The sequence below is a fragment of the Arachis stenosperma genome, chromosome 2 (genome assembly GCF_014773155.1).
Source record: "Arachis stenosperma cultivar V10309 chromosome 2, arast.V10309.gnm1.PFL2, whole genome shotgun sequence".
NCBI classification, from domain to species: Eukaryota; Viridiplantae; Streptophyta; class Magnoliopsida; order Fabales; family Fabaceae; genus Arachis; species Arachis stenosperma.
In genome coordinates, this window is record NC_080378.1 from 95649778 (window position 1) to 95657221 (window position 7444).

Consider the following 7444-nt stretch of genomic DNA (forward strand, 5'->3'; position numbering starts at 1 on the left):
GATTGAGTTGTTTGACGTATGGGGTATTGACTTCATGGGGCCTTTCCCACCATCATACTCAAACACTTATATTCTGGTGGCCGTAAACTATGTATCTAAATGGGTAGAGGCAATTGCAACACCCACTAATGATACTAAGACAATGCTGAAGTTCCTCCAGAAACATATCTTCAGCAGATTTGGTGTCCCTAGAGTACTAATCAGTGACGGAGGCACTCATTTCTGCAATAAATAGCTTTACTGTGCTATGGTCAGATATGGAATTAGCCACAAGGTGGTAACTCCATATCATCCATAGACAAATGGGCTAGCTGAAGTCTCTAATAGAGAACTAAAAAGAATTCTGGAACAGACTATAATTGCCCGTAGAAAGGATTGGGCAAGGAGCTTGGATGATGCTCTATGGGCATACAGAACAGCATTCAAGACCCCTATAGGAACTTTTCCATACTAGCTTGTGTATGGGAAGGCCTGTCACCTGCCTGTGGAACTGGAGCATAAAGCCTACTGGGCAACCAGATTCCTAAACCTTGATGCCAAATTAACTGAAGAGAAAAGATTGTTCCAGCTGAATGAGCTAGAAGAATTCAGACTCAATACTTTCAAAAGTGCAAAAATTTACAAAGAGAAAGCAAAAAGGTGTCATGATAAGAAACTGTCATCCAGAGTCTTTGAGGCAGGGCAGAAAGTTCTATTGTTTAATTCTAGGCTCAGATTATTCCCCGGGAAACTGAAATCCCAGTAGAGAGGCCCATATGTGATTACAAGTGTGTCACCATATGGATATGTAGAGCTTCAGTATATCGATTCTGACAAAAAGTTCATTGTTAATGGAAAAAGAGTCAAACATTATCTTGAAAGTAATGTTGAGCAAGAATGCTCAAAATTGAGACTAGATTAAAGCTCAGTAAGGTCCAACTAAAGACAATAAAGAAGCGCTTGCTGGGAGGTAACCCAGCCATTGGCATAGTTTATTTGTTATTTAAATAATAATTATAGGAGTTTGATATAAATTATCATCAGCATTGATTCTCAATTATAGAAGTTCACAGAGTTATAGAAGGATTCAGAGCATAAAGCAGAGAAAAAAATAGCTCACTGGCACAAAAATGCCAGGGGTATTTTGGGCGTTAAACACCAGAATGGGCACCATTCTGGGCGTTTAACGCCAGTGAAGATACCTTTCTGGGTGTTAAACGCCAGAATGGGTATCATTCTGGGCGTTTAACGCCAGAATTGTAGCATCCTGGGCATTTAGAAAAATGCCCAGTGATAAAGGCTTTTTGGCGTTTAACGCCAGCCAAGGTACCTGGCTGGGCGTTAAACGCCCAAAACAAGCAACAACTGGGTGTTAAACGCCAGAATGGATGCCATTCTGGGTGTTTAACGCCAGGAATGTGGAGGGGAGGAAGTTTTGTTTCCAACTCAATTTTTTTTCAAATTTTCATGTTTTCATCCATAATTTCTTGCATGAACATTTACAAATTCTCATTTTTCAATTTCAAAACAAATCTTAATCCTAAAAATATTTTTTCATTATTCTTCAAGTTCTTTTCAAATCTTTTTCAAAATTCATATATCTTTTTAATATCTTTTCAAATCTTTTTCAACTCATCATACTATCTTTTCAAATTTAGATTTATCTTTTTCAAAACTCTCTCATATCTTTTCAATTTTTAAAATTACATCTTTTGCATATCATACTTATCTTTTACAAATCATATCTTTTATCATATCTTTTGTCAAAATTTTAAATTCACATTCGGCCTCCCCCTCTCCTCTACCACTCGAGTTTGACTCTCCTCTTATTCCTCTCCTTTCCTTTCTTTTGCTTGAGGATAAGTAAACCTGTAAGTTTGGTGTGTTTTTCGTGATCACTGAGTTAAGATTCACTAAGATCATGACTCCTAAGGGAAAACAAACCACTCCAAGAGGCAAGAAAGAGAACACTCCAAAACCACTTTGGAATCAAGAGAGGTTCTTAACCAAAGAACATGCAGACCATTACCACAAAATAATGGGTCTAAGGCCAGTGATCCTGGAAGTTAAATTCGATCTGAAAGAAGACAAATATCCGGAGATCCAAGAGCAGATTCGAAACAGGGGCTGGGAAATTCTAGCTAATCCTGAGACAAAGGTGGGTAGAGACATGGTTCAGGAATTCTACTCAAATCTATGGCAAACAGATAAACAGAGAATGACTGAAACCGCCTTCTATACCTTTCGAACTATGGTCAGAAAGAAGATTATTTACTTCCACCTGGACAAAATAAGAGAGATCTTCAAGCTACCTCAATTACAAGATGATCCATAATCCTTTAATAGGAAAATGGTGAGATTATATAAGCGCTTGGACCAAGTTCTAGAGGACATATGCCTCCCTGGAACCAAGTGGATAACCAACTCAAAAGGTGTGCCAAACCAACTCAAGAGAGGAGATCTCAAACCAGTTGCTAGGGGCTGGCTGGACTTCATTGGACGCTCTATACTGCCCACCAGCAACCGTTCTGAAGTCACTGTCAAAAGAGCAGTGATGATCCATTACATTATGCTGGGGAATGAAGTGGAGATTCATCATTTGATTTCTTGTGAGCTTTACATAGTTGCAAATAAGAACTCCACTGAAGCCAAATTGGCTTACCCAAACTTAATCTCTCTGTTATGTAAAGATGCTGAGGTAAAGATGGGAGTAGATGAGTTCATCCCAGTCAACCATCCAATCACCAAGAAGTCAATGGATGGACAACAAGTATCAGATAATTCCATCAAAGGGAGGGCGCATGAGTTCCTCCCAGAAATCCCTCAAATTGACTACTGGACCTACCTAAAAGCATCTATCACCAAGTTGCAAGAAGCCATGGATCAAATGAAAGAAGAATAGCAAAATCAAAATAGTATGCTCTGCAAACTGCTTAAGAAACAGGAGAAGCAAGGGCGTGAACTACAGGAGCTGAAGCGCCAGAAGCTGTCCCTTGAAGGACCAGACACACCACAGATTGAAGGAGCATCCATCTCCCAAAATAAAGGTTGTTGAGTCCTAATCTTAACTCAGTGATAACTTCTGCTATTAGAGATCTACCTTAGGAGTCATATGAATAGTAGTAATTAGTATTTTTATTTTTTATTTTTTTTATTTTTTTTATCATCTCCATGTAAGCTATAATTTATTTTTCTCATCATCATTAAACATGAATAAAATAGCAGATTTTTTAGAATAAAGAGGCAATTTTTTTCGAGTTCTTAATAAGAAAAATTCAAATTATTTATATGTGGTGGCAATACTTTTTGTTTTCTGAATGAATGCTTGAACAGTGCATATTTTTTATAGTAAAGTTTATGAATATTAAAATTGTTGGCTCTTGAAGGAATGATGAAGAAGGAGAAATGTTATTGATAATATGAAAAATCATAAAATTGATTCTTGAAGCAAGAAAAAGCAGTGAAAAACAAAAGCTTGTGAAAAAAAAAAAGGAAAAAGCAAGCAGAAAAAGCCAATAGCCCTTTAAACCAAAAGGCAAGGGTAAAAAGGATCCAAGGCTTTGAGCATTAATGGATATGAGGGTCCAAAGAAATAAAATCCTGGCCTAAGCGGCTGAATCAAGCTGTCCTTAACCATGTGCTTGTAGCATGCAGGTCCAAGTGAGAAACTTGAGACTGAGTGGTTAAAATCGTGATCCAAGGCAAAAAAAAAAAGAAAAAAAGAAGTGTGTACTTAAGAACTCTGGACACCTCTAGTTGGGGACTTTAGCAAAGCTGAGTCACAATCTGAAAAGGTTCACCCAGTTATGTGTCTGTGACATTTATGTATCCGGTGGTAATACTGGAAAACAAAGTGCTTAGGGCCACAACCAAGACTCATAAAGTAGATGTGTTCAAGAATCAACATACTAAACTAGGAGAATCAATAACACTATCTGAATTCGAGTTCCTATAGATGCCAATCATTCTGAACTTCAAAGGATAAATTGAGATGCCAAAACTGTTCAGAAACTAAAAAGCTACTAGTCCCACTCATCCAATGAGAATTTGAGCTTCATATAAAACTCTGAGATGTTATTGCCTCTTGATTTTCTTTCTATCCTATTTTATTTATCTAGTTGCTTGAGGACAAGCAACAGTTTAAGTTTGGTGCTGTGATGAGCGGATATTTTATACGCTTTTAGGGGTATTTTCATATAGTTTTTAGTATGATCTAGCTACTTTTTAGTATATTTTTATTAGTTTTTATGAAAAAATCACATTTCTGGATTTTACTATGAGTTTGTGTGTTTTTTGTGATTTCATGTATTTTCTGGCTGAAATTGAGGGACCTGAGCAAAAATCTGATTCAGAGGCTGAAAAAGGACTGCAGATGTTGTTGGATTCTGACCTTCCTGCACTCGAAATGGATTTTCTGTAGCTACAGAAGTCCAATTGGTGCGTTCTAAATTGCGTTGGAAAGTAGACATCTTGGGTTTTCCAGCAATATATAATAATCCATACTTTGCTCGAGTTGTGATGACGCAAACTGGCGTTAAACGCCAGAAACAGGATACAAGCTGGAGTTAGACGCCCAAACTGGCACAAAAGCTGGAGTTAAATGCCAGGAATAGCCTCTACACGTGAAAGTTTCATTGCTCAGCCCAAACACACACCAAGTGGGCTCCGAAAGTGGATTTCTGCACTATCTATCTTAGCTTACTCATTTTCTATAAAACTAGGTTACTAGTTGAGTATAAAAACTACTTTTAGTGATTCATTCAGTACCTCATAACATTTTATATCTGAATTTATATCTTCTACGGCATGAGTCTCTAAACTCCATGGTTGGGGGTGAGGAGCTCTGTTGTGTCTCGATGGATTAACACAATTACTTCTGTTTTCTATTCAATCACGCTTGATTCTATTCTAAGATATTCACTCGCACTTAAACATGATGAATGTGATGATCCGTGACACTCATCACCATTCTCAACCTATGAATGCATGCCTGATAACCACTTTCATTCTACCTTAGATTGCATGTTTATCTCTTGTGTTCCTGGTTCACGAGTTTGACTGCCTTTCCTGACAACAGAGCGTTCAATCCGTGAGACCAGATCTTCGTGGTATAAGCTAGAATCAATTGGCAGTATTCTTGAGATCCGGAAAGTCTAAACCTTGTCTTTGGTATTTCGAGTAGGATCTGGGATGTGATAACTGTGAAGAGCTTCAAACTTACGAATGTTGGGCATAGTGACAGTCGCAAAAGGATCACTGGATCCTATTCCAGCACAAGTGAGAACCAAAAGATGATTAGCCATGTATATGGACCTTTTTCACTGAAAGGACGGATGGTAGCCATTGACAACGGTGATCCACCAATATACAGCTTGCCATGGAAGGGCCTTGCGTGCGTGAAGAAGAAGACAATAGAAAAGCAGAGATTCAGAAGACAGACCATCTCCAAAACTCCAACCTATTCTCCATTACTGCATAACAAGTATTTATTTCATGTTCTTTTATTTTTCTCAATCAAAACTAAGAACCATTATTGATATTCTGATTAAGAGTTACAAGATAACCATAGCTGCTTCAAGCCAACAATCTCCGTGGGATCGACTCTTACTCACGTAAGGTATTACTTGGACGACCCAGTGCACTTGCTGGTTAGTGGCACCGGAGTTGTGAAAAGTGTGAATCACAATTCCGTGCACCACAAACTAATGTGGATCTGTCATAGGGGATTGTGGGTTATGGGACGGGTTAGAGTGAATTTAGAATTTTCAATGGAGAAGAGAGCTCTTTCAATGGGTGTTGAAACTTCTGAGTCAATTACACAAGGTGTTGAGACCTGTGACACTATTACATAACAGAGAGGATCGAGTGGTGTAGAAATTTGATAGAAAAGGTATTTTTTCAACTAACTCATTTGTGCAGATTTGGCAGGAGGAAACAATCCCAGAGGAGGTTACCAGTTATAGCTTCACTAAGACTATCTGGAAAGGTTTAGTTTCACCTAGAGTGGAGCTGTTTATTTGGTTTGTTCTGATAGGTAGAGTGAGTACAAAAAGCAGGCTTAGTAGGTTTGGAATTATCAGCTAGGAAGACAATATCTGTGTTTTCTGTAATAATGAGGTGGAGCATGTACACCACCTGTTTTTATGATGTGGATTTGCCTGGCAGGTATGGAGTGCTTAGATATCGATGTTTTGCCGACAGTTGTCTTTTCCTGGTTCGATGAGGGAACATTTCTTATATTGGACAAAGGAACCGAGGAGAAAGGAGGATCGAGAGCAACGATTGAGATGTTTCTGCGCGATTGTTTGGAACATATGGTTGGAAAGAAATAGAAGAATATTTCAGAATGAGAGCAAAGGTGTGAAAGAGATAATCAACATGACGGTGATGAGCTCTAACGAATGGAGAGGTATAGATCCCTTTGGTTGTTGATGGCTATACCGGAGATGACATAGGGACTTTTCTTTATGTTGTTGTCTCACTTCTTCTAAACTTTTTGTGCTATTGTGTCTGTTAGTACTGTTGCTCCACTGTTTTATGTCGAGCTCTTGCTTTCAAAAAAAAAAAAGAAATTCAAGATAAAGTTAACCCCATTCTTTTAACATACTCATTTTTCTTGTAAGATAGTAACTTGGAAATAAAACAACAAAATTGATGGAATATAAATTATAGTAATATAATTACACACACAAATAAAACACCGAAACATCCCTGATATCATATCTCACAAATTATGTCTCTTTTTTCATTGCACCAATACGGGATGCACTTTTTGTGTTTACACTGCACAAAATCAAATAACAACATATTAATTTTTTTTATAGGATGAGCTACAATTTTTTTTGCACTATAATAGTTATGTTTTGATTCAAAATAGCTTGTAAGTAAAATTGAGTATTAAAAGGGATGAAAAATGTATCATACATATGTTTTTATTTTTTTCATTTTATTTTTCATCTATTTTTCTTATTTGAGGCACTCAACATTTAGACAAACTAACTTGATAATGTTAAAGAATTTGAACGAATGTTTAATTGTTTACAATGAAATTATTGGAAATTTCTCATTGCAATTTGCATGGAAAAATTAAAATAAGACGTGAAGTATTGGCCAAACTCATAAGAATGTTACTTTTTTCATTTCACAACATAATGACGATATGATTATATCGTACTACTCTATAGCAATCTAATATATGATTCAATGAATATAGAATTTAGAACTTCATCTGTTACAACATCAAGGCTTCAAAGTTAGAGACTTAATATTTCAAGAATCATCTTCTCTCATGGGATCTCCCAGCTTCCAAGGCAAATTTAATGGATTCTAATGTATTTCAACCCTTAGTATCTGTATGTTTTTCTTTTTGGGATGACTTTTTTTATATAATTAAAATCATCAAGTTCTCAAACAGCATACAAATTCCATGTTCTGCATCACAGTATAATCTCTAACCACTTTTTAA